This window comes from Drosophila grimshawi, unplaced genomic scaffold (genome assembly GCF_018153295.1).
Source record: "Drosophila grimshawi isolate 15287-2541.00 unplaced genomic scaffold, ASM1815329v1 contig_1377, whole genome shotgun sequence".
In the NCBI taxonomy this organism is placed as follows: domain Eukaryota; kingdom Metazoa; phylum Arthropoda; class Insecta; order Diptera; family Drosophilidae; genus Drosophila; species Drosophila grimshawi.
Genome location: NW_025062900.1, coordinates 7,333,024 through 7,345,500, shown reverse-complemented (window position 1 = coordinate 7,345,500; position 12,477 = coordinate 7,333,024). Strand labels below are relative to the sequence as shown.

General features: G+C 39.8%; 1 protein-coding gene across 2 annotated transcripts in view; it reads right to left on the bottom strand.

Annotated features, from left to right (window-relative positions):
- LOC116805320 overlaps positions 1-12,477 on the bottom strand; it is a 38,162-nt gene that overhangs the window by 25,270 nt on the left and 415 nt on the right. The window contains exon 2 of one of the 2 annotated variants that reach the window (XR_006246597.1): positions 8,507-8,541. The exons of the other annotated variant lie outside the window; for it this stretch is intronic. The gene's annotated coding sequence lies outside the window, so the exon portion shown is untranslated. Of the gene's footprint in view, positions 1-8,506; positions 8,542-12,477 lie in introns of those variants that run through there. 2 annotated transcript variants of the gene reach the window in all.

The window sequence follows — 12,477 nt, the reverse complement described above, 5'->3', positions numbered from 1 at the left end:
AGTTGTGACAATTCCAAATTTTTACTTTAAATCAAAACTTTCCATATAAAATTCCGAAAAAAAATTAATAAATAATTCAGTTAATATACACATATTTTCTTGGACCTTAATTTCTTCCGATTAATAATATACGCTTGATTAACAGTCAATTTTATAAAGCTCGATTAAAAAACATGGACGGATATATTACCAAAGCACGCAGCCTATTTCGTAGTCGATTTTTATTATTTCATTGGCATTCGATTATCTAATATTTTTGTATCCAAGTTTTACTACAACAGAAGATTACAAAAAGCGCAAATATGTAATATTTTCATGATTTTATGACTGACAAATGATCTATATTTTATTTAAACTATACAAATATGGGATCGACTATTTGAAGACCAGTGTGCACTGCGATTTTTTGCAACGAGAAGCACCAGTCGCAGCCCTATTTGTATCCGTCGTCTTGCTCTACAACAGTTGCTATCTCTTTCTGACCGTAAGTCAGTCATTTCCATGCGTTGCATATTTGTCGTAACAACAGCCAACTGTTTGTTATGCAATTGCAGTCAGTTGAGTTGTAGTCATCACCGTATCTGTTTGCTTGTTGTTTTATGCATGTTTGCAGCGGCAGCTTATTCATATTACATAATCTAACTGCGCGCGTCTTGCGTCACGAATCGAAACTGCAATCAAGGAGCACACAACAGTAAACAATTGCTCACCAGAACTAAAGAAAGCTTAAGCGACGCTTAGCAGTCGCCAATTGGCTGCCAACGTCCTGCAACACAGTTCACATGTCTAATCAAAGTGAAAATGAGGCTGTATGCTTCAGAATTGGACGTTTTAATTCAATAGTTTCATTAAATTTTTGTTTTTAATATTTTGGTTTATAAATTTGAGCATTTGACACATTTGGATTTACTTAGTATCAAATTGTTCTGTTTTGAAGATTAGTTCAATCAAACTTAGGCTAAACGATTCGGAACTGTACTGTGTGAGACAAATCGAATGATGCCGGCTGTTGTTAGAGTCTAAAATCTTGACGCTGCCACACATTGCAAAATATCCACACTAGACACATACACACATACCGCATAACACACATAGCGCCACACACACAAGTAAAACGTGCGATTTACCAGCTACGTGACGCTTTTGTTGGCTGTGAATTCTGGGCAACAGTTGCCAATGCTGGGGCATCATAACCAGCGCCTGGATTCCGCGCAGAACTCAGGCACTCACATACATTCATACAAGCAGCCTGGCAAATGACAGTCAGTTTTGCTGCTGTTGTTGTTGTTGTTGCTGTTGTTGCTGTTGTTGCTGTTGTTGTTTTTGTTCTTGGCATTCCAACTTGTGCCGCACATTTTTTAACATTTTGGCGAGAAACGCATTAAAATTTGTTGCACGTCGCATAAATGCTGCGTGTTTGAGTGTGTATGTGTGTGGCAAAGGCGAACGAACGCGCCAAACGAGCAAAAGGGGTGGCACAAGGACAGGAGGCGCCTAGCATGGACTTGAGGCTGTCAGATTGGCATACACACACACACACACACGCACACAAACACAAACACACACACACCCAAGCACCTTGCCTCGGTGCCAAATGGCTGGCCACAGGAAAAGTTTTTGCTTCGCTTCTGCACTGCAGGCAAATAAATTTGCGGATACCGAAACCGAAAACAGCACATAAAATCACAGCTAGAGATTTACCCAAGGTATTGGTATGTGAGAGCTGGAAAATGAGCGTAAAACAAAAGAGACAGGTGCAGAGGCAGGAGTTGGGCCAGCTGTAGAGGCAGGTAAGCTAAATAAAAGCGGTCGTAGTTTCCTGCCTCAAAACTGCAGTTGCCTTAGATTAGAAACTTGACTTGCTTCTTGTTTCATAAGGCAAAAAGCTGGTCAAATTTCTCATCGAATCATTCGAAACGAAGCAAAATCCTTCTTGACAGCCAATAATTACAGGCGTGCTTATATGTTGCCCAGTTAATTAATGTTCTTCTTTCGTATGGTTTCTACAGAGACAGAAACTATTGTGTATTTTTTTAAATTTTGTTTTGGTTCAGATGTTTTGTACCATATGATTCAAAATCTTTGATTGCATCTGGATTTTTTTTTGTTTGTAACATCTTATTTTATCTTAGTTGTATAGCTTATATAATTGGTTTCTCTACGTAGGAAATGTGCTTCTGTAGCAGTCACAAACTTCACCGTCTTTTCAACGATTTTCTGCTTGGTCACTATTGTTGTATTTGTATGCATTATTTTTGAGTAAATATTCTTTTAAGTTAATGATTTTAGCAGATTTTTTTTATAAATTTCATGCTATGAGCTCCGACTTATATACATTAATAGTTTTATAATCCAGGTGAAAGGTCGATTAAAAGAAAACTCCACACATAAAATATAAATTTTTATAATCAATAATAAGTAGTTTGTATTGATGTGAGAAGTTTTGAAAAATATCCGATATGTTTATTTTTTTGGCAATCATTTCATACAAATACGTTAGCACTTCCATTCTAAGAACTTACTTATTTTCCTTTTATTGAAAATATACTTATTTTAAGTGAACAAAGCATAACTCAGCTCGCATTATCTATGCCATTTATTTAGGTCGTCTGCCTACTGCTTTCGTTGCCCAGGTTACTTATTGATGTTCAGAGCTCCTTCACTTTCTTACACCATTACGTTAGTCATTATTGCAAATGGTAGCTCATCTGCCCACCAATATCTGGGCATAGTTAGAGACACAAACAAACGCACGAATGAACTCGCATGCTAAATGTGCAATCTGAGGCCACTAATTGCAGCGCATTCATCAGGTACGCACCCAGGCAGCCAGATAATAGGACGATAGATAGACCACGACAGCTGCTGGCCTGGCCTGCTCTGGCCCGGTCTGGCCTCGCATTCCGAAGCAGGCTTCGGGCTACGAGCCAAGACTTGGCAACATCTATAGCTCCACTCCAGAGTGTTAGTGCTTTGTGTGTTGCAGTGATTTCCATGGGCATGAGGCAAATGAAGGAAAATTGTAAATTGCTTTTAATTAAAAGCACAAACATAAACACCTGCTGTTCTGTTAAGCTCTAGCTCCGCTTACACACATACGCATACAAATAAAACAATAGGCGGAAATGAATTTGCAGTGGCTACGATTATAACTCCCAGCTACTGTTTCCACCATTGAAACACAGTGCCAGCTGCTTGTGTCCTTTGTCTGTCGGTTGTTGTTATTGTTATTATTGTTGTTGTTGTTGTTGTCGGTTTCGTGGCACGCATTAATAAGATTGGCGAGAAGAAGGAGCGTCAGCTGTTGGCCTTTGGCTCGCTTGCTATTGCTTATACGCCGCGTGTGTTTGGTTTCTTTGTTTCCCGTATCGATTTAACTGCACAATTTATCCAGCGAGACCAGTCTTTGCACATTTGCTCATTGTCAACTCATTAAATTGCAATGAAAATTGCATACACTGCGATATATCCCGACATCAATTAATTGCAAAAGAATACTTGTTTGTGAATTCTAGCAAAAATTTAGCAACACCAAATTCATTTCAACCCAATTTTTTTTTTAACATATTCAAGGTATAAGTGTTGATTAATTTGAGAAAAATCGAGTTTTTCAATAAATGGTTTACTTATATATATATATATATTTTTTTTTTTTTTGGAACAGATTCTGATTATTAAGTCAATAGAAAAGGTTGTAAGATAAAAGTAGTAAAATATAAAATTCATTACAAGATTGATTGATCAATTAATGTTGTTAAGAGATATCAAACTCATGTAGAAAATGAATTTTAAAAAATATTTATAAGCCCAACTACTTCATTTAAATACTCGACTTTTAGAATACCAATTCATTGATTCCAAAAAATGAAATCTGGTATGTTGTATTACTGTATTGTATTTTAAATAAAGAAATGCAATAATTTGTTCTTGGTTAACTGGACTTCTAGAGCCCAATTATAAGCTCGGCCTGATATGCAAGACTTATATTCTTTGAATGAAACACTTTCGTAATTTCAACAATGATAATAACATTTATGTTGTGCAGTATTTCGTTTATTAATGAGCATTTCGCTCAGTGTATTAGTGCGGACAATGGCGATTGCGTGTAAAGCATTGCTTACTCAGCTGACTTGTTGCCACAATGTTGCTGGCGTCAAGAGCGACACATGCCGCATTTACATGCAACCATCGAGACGATAGCAGAGCAAACTCTTCCATTGATGGTATTGTCTCTCCATTTATTGCATCGTGCTGCTCATGGAGGTCTGTCCTATCCACGGTTGGTGTACTCTCTGGTCTTCTCTGCCGTGTTGGGCTCAGTTTGTTGCAGTTGATTGTTTTCGTGCGGCTGCCGTACCACAAACAGTGAAAATGAGAAAATGCACGAAACAAAAATTGAATATATCCAGCTGCCGACGTTGCCGCGACCGCCACAGACAATGCTGGCCGGGACCACCAGGACGCTGCCTGCATCTTGGTGTGGTTTGTCTGTCGCGTCGTCCGCCCAGAGATTCCCTTTGTGTGGTGGTCCTGGAGTCGAGGCTGAGCCGCCTCAACCATAAATAATGCAGTATTATTTTCAAATAAACTCGACTCTGTGGCTGCCTTAGGCAGCTGGCACTTAACCCCCAACCCGATCTATATTTCTGCCATTCTTTGCGCCTGCCGCCAAATGATTTTCACACATGAAGAGCGTGCAAAACTTGCCATAAATCTTGGCGGCCATTACGCTTATTTTTTTCTTTTTGGCAGCTTCGTTTCTGTTTTCTTTTACAACATGTTTTTTTATTTTTTGCCTATTTTTTCAATGAATTTGAACCACACACACAACAACTGCAACCCAAGTTGGATCTTGGCAACTAGCAACCGTTTTACATTTACAAGTGAAATGTTTTGCGGCCTGTCAGCCAAATGCCCATTGAGGGCAGCACTTTTCGCTTCTAACCAATATGCAATTGTTGTTTTCGCTAGTCGCGATGCCAAACAGATGCCACGCAACACCCACAAAAAAATAAAGCGGGGCACGACAAGCCAAGGCCAACAAAAAGTGTAGCACGAACGTGCTACACAAGCCCACCAATGTATCACAATAAATGGAGCTGCCTTTATTTGGCAGTAAAATAATACCCCCAAAAAAAAAAGGTGAAAATAACTTGCTGCTGTATTAAAGACCATCTGAATATTCATCAATATTGCATAAGCTTTCATGTGATATACGCAACTCACGTATTTGCTGTAAGCACGGCAAATATTTCAACATGTTTCAAAGAAAAACTAGGGTTAAATGCAACTTTAATCTTGCAGACATGAAAGCATGATCAAACGTACATTGCTTTTGAATATTGGTTCTGTTTCAACATAGGTATAGCCTTGGTAAAATATTCAAAAAATATTGACTGCTTCTGACCTCCTAATACCTACTCTCGAACTTATTTCCACACAAATTGGTGACATTCGATTATATGACTCTAAAATCTACATTTCAATTGCATCCTCAATATTCACTTTATAATTTCTGAAAGGGCAGCCCACACAATTCGCCTTTTTGTGTCTGTCATTCTCGCATTTAGCGAGTCACAGATTTATGGCAAGTTAATATGCTCATTTCACCCATTTCACATGGCCAAGATGGCATAAGAATGCGCTTGTTATAGTTGAATTGCCGGAGACTCGGCTGCTGAATGTGTCCTGGTTTGGCTCTGCTCCTTCTAGCTTCTAGCACACGGCAAATTATTAGTTGAGCATGTGCCAAAAACATTGCTGAAGACGTTGCCATCCGCCAACTAAGTGAAGCAGGGCAAATATCTGCCTCAATTCACACCCCCTCCTCAATGCCCAGAAGGCCTATGGCATTTCTATAGTTGGCTTTAGGTCGCAAAATTTATGGCCGTTGTCTGTCGCGGACAAAGAACATCTTTGAATGTTGTATAACTTAAGTGCTAGTGCAAATTTTCTGCCACTTCATGGCCAGAATGCAATTCTACTTCTGTACGTATGTCTGTCTATATATATATATATAGCCATGCATGTTTATGTGAGTGTTCAGTTTTTGTTGCCACTTGCGTATTTTTGGCATTTTTGTATGTGAGCATCCGCTCTGAAAAGGCATTTGTAATTTGGCGCTGCATTCAAGTGGAGGCCGGTAGAAATTTTCGGGCATTTCTGTATTCCACAGTGTCTTTGGTTTTTCTTACTTTGAAAATGATGATAGTATAATTAAGTCTTAATTGCTTTTGGCGAGCTTCATAGTTGCAGTTGGGTAAATTTCCCGGCAACGGACATAATAATTATTAGAATTAAACAAGCAGCATCCACTAAAACTTCATCACCTCAAATTGCTATTTTATAATAAATAATATCGGTTTTGTTAGCATAGATTAATATTAATGTGGTATAATGAAAACAAATCATAAAATAATCGATAACATGTTATTTGTATAATGACACATATCAACTGGCATATTTCACCCTAGGAAACAGACAAGTTGCTCTAGAGAAAGATAGAAAGAGAGAGATAGAGAGAGAGCGGATGGAATGCAATTGCAATTGGGTGCTCAATTAGCCAGGCAGTTAAGTGCAACAACAACCAAAACCACGAGTGGCAGCAGCACCAACAGCAGCAGCAGTAGCAGACGCAGCAAACATAAACAAAATGCAATAATACTTAACATGGCACATGGCCATGAAACAGAGCACCGAATCGAAGGGCCGTGCGAAACAGTGCCACAGCATGAGGCAGCCATGGATGAGCCGATTATGGCCAACACATGTTCATACCAAATGGACATGGACATGGAAATGATGCCTGGCGAATGCTAGTGGCTTAATTAAGCTGAATCAGTTACATATATATATATATAACTACACATACTTATATACTGTAGTGTATATGTGTATATAAATATAAAACGTTGAATTGCAGCTTGGAATGCAGCTCGAGATTTGGGACCACATCATTTGCCGTGCTGAGGATTAACTCGTTAAAGCCCATTAAATTGTTATTGTTATGTGTATATTTGTTGCTGTTGTTATTGTTGCTGTATTTAAAACATATGTCGGCTATTTGTAGCAACAAGAAAATTACACAAATCGTTAAATATTTGCGCAGTTTTTTTTATTCTGCTCAGTGACCCAAGCAAAATGGAACCATAAATTTTGTTGTCGCGCAGCCATTTTACCTGTGACATTATTATTGCTGCCACTGCTGCTGTTGCTGGTGCTGCTGCTGCTGATGTCGTTGCTGTTGTTGTTGTTGTTGTTGTTGCTTGTTATTTGTTTGTCGTAATTGCGGCGACACGAAAAAAACGACAACACAAGCCCAGAGAGATAACAACAACCGAGACCCAACAGCAACAGCAAGAGCAACAAAAATGTGCGGGGGCCATAAACATTTAATGAAAATTAAAATGAAAATAATTTGTGTATTTAATTTAATTTTATGATGCCCCAAAGACATCAGCAACAACAATGACACATTCGCGGCGAACGTTTAAAACTCGCCTCTTGCGCTTGATGAATGCGCCTAAAACTATGCAACAGATCATAAATCAAGCGCATAAATTACCATCAATAGCGACAGCGCCGGAAAGAAAGATAAGGAAAAGAACGAGAGTGAGATAGAGCACTTAAACCGTATTTGTAGCAAGAAGCTGGCCATGGTCTGCTGGGCAACAGTCGCAGCAATGGACAGCAAGGACCCAAATATAGCGATGGCAATGACAGAAAATGGAAAAACAATAACGCAAAGTTCCTGCTTGGCCTTTGTTGTTGCTTGCAAGCAAAAAAAGATAACAATAACAATAACATTGCCAGTAATGCTAACAATAACATTACTTCAAATTTAATTTAAATTATTTGCCCGCTCAGCAGACAGTTCTCTCCATTGCCCCTTCACAATATCCAATCCTCCGCAATTCGTGCCCCCCGTTGTCATTTGACAACAATTGTGAGATGCGTATCGCAAAAATTACCTGCAATATTTGTCCACTGCCTGCCATTAGCCGCAACAAAAACATATGTGTGGTCACTTAAGGGTATGAGATTGTAACAACAATGGCCACAAAGCTATCATGAAGCTCATGCAAAGGGGAGCAAATGGGCAGTTCGCGCTTTAGATCAAATCAGGTCCCATCAAGGCTCAACGAACTGAAATTGTGGGTTTTCAGTTTGGGGTCGACCAAATCCGAGCTAATGCCACAGCCAAAATTGATTTATAAATATCTTGATTTTACTAGCTTTAACTAAACGGTTATTTCAATTGACTGCTTGACTGACTCATCCGCATGGAGAACTATTTAACTCTTTTTTATATGCATTGAATATAGCAGGCATGAAATTGATAACTTTTATGACAGCTGTCAAATCGGTAGAGATTCGTCCAGGTGAAACCATAAAGCTGCTTGAAGGAAGCCCTTTCCTCACGGACAGCTTGGTTTGTTCAGGACATCCCAAGGACGCTCCATCAGGGCGACTTCGTTAGATTAGATTCTTAGATGATCATATATTCCTTGATTGTAGTTTGCGATTCCAACGCACCATGTCCTTTAAAATAAGTTATGAGCGTAATTCGCTTACCAAAAATTTTCATCATTTCTGAATGTAATTATTCCCAAAATTATTCAAGAAGGTAAACATTATGTATTTTATATGTTTTCTTCAACATGAAGTCCATATTTATATCTCTGTAAGCTATTAATAATTTAACAGCTTCGTGTTTATTATAATAGGATGATGGAGCCGTTATAGTGCCTTTTCCTCGCTCCCTAAAAGTATGCCAAGTTTTTTTTCAAAGTATGGACAACTTAGCCAATGCAGTAACCAGCATATTGTTATCATAACTATATTTAATAAAAATTGTTAGACTACGCTTTAAAAAACATGTGATTATTAAATTTTCTGCCAGCTGGCTTAATCGTAATTAGTAAACACAATTTTCATGTGTAATATCCTCTTTAAATGAAAAACATTTCATAGACAACATGACAAAAGTAATGAGTATTTGGACACCCCTACTGGCCTCCTGCTAAAGACAGACTGTCTATTGCTTTTACATTCGTATTTCCATTTCCGTTTTCATGAGCGCCCTGCATTAGCAATTCAAATTTGATGTCCGCCATTAAACTCATTAACTGCACACAAATGCAGAGGCACGAGAAAGAGAGCACGGAATCCTCATTCGGCATTAGTGTCGTCACATCCCCAGGACATCCCCAGACGACAACACTCGAAAAGCAACCGACTCGGAAAAACTACATAAACAGTTAGACAGATATGGGGGTGAAGGCATAAGGCAGGCGCAATAAGCAGCCGGAACAGAAATGGAAGGGTGCACCCTTAATGACTGCAGCCAACGATCGACAAATGAAGAACTGTCTTCATTAGCAGCGCCAGGTGGACGAAAGTCCTTTACCAGTAGAGGGTCTCTGAACACAAACTGGCAACTGTTTTTACGTGGCGTCATCTCCGGTTACTTGCGACTGGGCCTGCCTGCAGCTGAAAGCAAAAACTAAACGTAAATATCTAAAACATAAAAAAGGTGCGCTCTGAAGTGGATTGGTTGGTGGGGGCAGGGTTTGCGCAGGAAGGGGAGGATGCTTCGTCGTAGTTTGCATGAAAAACCCATTTGCACGCCGTTGAGCGTCGTCTGCGCGGAATAGTTGACGCCAGCTCCTTCCTAGTTGGGAGCACAGGATAATTGACTTTCAAATCAGTTTGCTATAAATTTTTATCGGCACTTTTGATGCTGTCGCTGGCAGCACTCGACGTTAGCGACACTGGCGACGCTCGCGGCTACAACGGGTGCAATCAATTGCCAAAGTCAATAGGGACCATGCTGGTGATAATTGCCAGCCAGGCTGTGGATAGCGCATGGAGAGCATCAGGAACAGCAGCACCAGCAGTCGGGACGGCGTCAGGGACGATACGCTACTAATGAGTTTTATTGAGTAGTTGCAGCAGTTGCTGGCACGGGTACGAAACCCGTGCCCAGCCCTTAACTCTAACCCACGTTGTAGATGAGATGACCTGAGCACTGGGCACCTCGGGCGCAAAAACCCAACTCGATGACGCACGGAAGCAGTAAATCAAATTTGTAAGTGCCTCCTGGCTATTTGAGTGGTGCTGCAGTCCATACACGTAATTGCATTTACTGGCTCACACATGACACCTTCCAGTTGTGTCCCGCCCGATCATATTTAAAGTCGGCCGACACACTTAGCCACAAAAATCGACCAGAAATAGCACCAAAGAATTGAAAGAGGAAACGAAAATTGGCATAAGCACGTAAATTATGTGTTGCCAATTAGCAGTTCTCAATTTTTGCACGCAATTCCTTCTTCAAACGAAGTAGAAAAAAATAAGTGCGCCAGAGAGTAGGCGTGGATTGGTAGCTGAAACGACAGCAACTCACACAAAACAGAGCAACAAAAGCAAAGCAATGAAAAACATGCAAAAATCTGTCAAGCAAGATGAAAATGACTCGGCTTTGCCATACCCTCTAAAGTCACTTGAACACTTAGAATTACATAATTATTTACAGATACTTTTATTGACTTCTCTACAATTTTCAAAAATATTTGTATAATTTAAAAATTACAACGAATTCCCAAGCACTGAAATCTAATGAATAGATAAGAAACTATTCTGTATAATAATTAGTTACTATACATATTTAAAACTTACACAAGTACACAACTCGATACGTGATTGTAGGGTATTGGAAAAAATGTATATATATATAAATAATTTCGTCACGACATAAGTGGCATCATTAGAGGAAGTGTGTGGCGCACTGGTTGACTGCCACCCAAGCCAGCACAGACACCCCTCCCCCAACGCGTCTCAAGTGCCTGACGTAAAAAAGTCAAATGCCGAAATTGCCAGGCAGCAACAGAAAAGCAGCAACAAAAAAAAAAAAGGAAAGGAAAAATAAGTAGAAGAAAAAGAAATGCCATGCCAGACCATCACTTTGTCTGAGTCGGCGGGGGAGCTGCGAATGAGTGCGAAGAAAACATGGTAATTTTTCATAAAAACCGCCAAATGCGCACACAACCCGAAGCGAAAAAGAAAACCGCAGAGGAACAGGCAAACAACAAAAAAAAAGTATATTTTTTTGCTGTCCTGCGTGGTTTTTTCTTATATATATTTTTTGCAGCTCTGTTGCTGGAATGTAATTCAAAGACGTTATTGGACGGAAGGGTGGCTGGACGACGGGGAGGGCGGATGGAGGGAAGGGCGTGGCTTGCCACGTTTATGCGACGTCTTTTGGCATTTAGGCAAGCGAAATGCGTTGCCCCAAATCCTTTTTACGTGGCTGCCAAGGACACAACGAGAAACGCCATATGGGCCGTGAAGTGGCAATAGATGGCCAAAAACGGAAAATGTGGTTGGAGGGGCAACTCTTAGATTGAGGGATGATGGAGGATAGCCCGAAAAAAAAACAAACTTTTAGCGGAAGCGGCGACGGAAATGTCAACAAAACGGCAGCCGCGCTTTGGATGGCAAGGCAGTGGGTAGTGGGAGGTCGACTATTGAGGGGCCAGTTGGGATTGTTGCCCACTCATAATAATTCCCTGCAGAAATATTATCAAATTGAGGCAATTGATTTAAATGCCAGCGGGCATCGTAACGCCCACAAGGCGTGGCAGATATGAATTATACGCATTGTTGACAATGGATAAGGGATAAAATAACATAACTAAATAGTTGCTAGTGTTTTATATTATTATGAAATGGCTATGAACTGAATATTCCTCAATTTTGCAGTTGTGTTAGAGAGGGTGCAATGTATGCTTAGGCTTGTCTCGATCCCACTACTTAAAACTTAGTTTTCAACCAATTGTTACTATGTATCTATATGATATTGTACTATCTGCTATGTGGAATAGTGCAAAGAGAAGGACAATGGATAAGTTTAAGCAAAACACCTCTACAACTAAGCGAGATCTGTTCATTCGCAAAAAAAGGAATGCATATAGCTATAATTTTAATTACTTTAAATATTATTGGTATCGCATTTAAAATCTAAAAGACAGTTTTAATCACCGTTAATTTTTGGCCTTGAATTACGCGAAAGCTTTACCATTCTTCAAAGACCGGGTTAATAATTTCCCATCCGGACAGGCAAATATAGCTTAAGCGCAATCGATATTGCGGAGCTGGCTCCGATTCGTGAAACTAGGGCTGTCTGATTTGCGAATGGATTTGTGGCTCACACCATTTGGCGCCTCTGATTTATTTCCGTCAAGTAATTGGAAGCGTTGCCAAGGATGCTGTGGCTCAAATGCCAACATAATTAGTGGCGTGCTCAAAAATAGACCATAAATAATCGTCGCTTACTTTTGCCTTCGCTCGGCAAGGCGAATAATATAGAAAGCAGTACGCATTGAGGACGATAAAGACGATGCAGCAGGAGGAGGCAGCGTCCTCGGCAACGAAGCAAATTGTCTAAGGCCCTGCATAAATTACTTAAATGTTTTT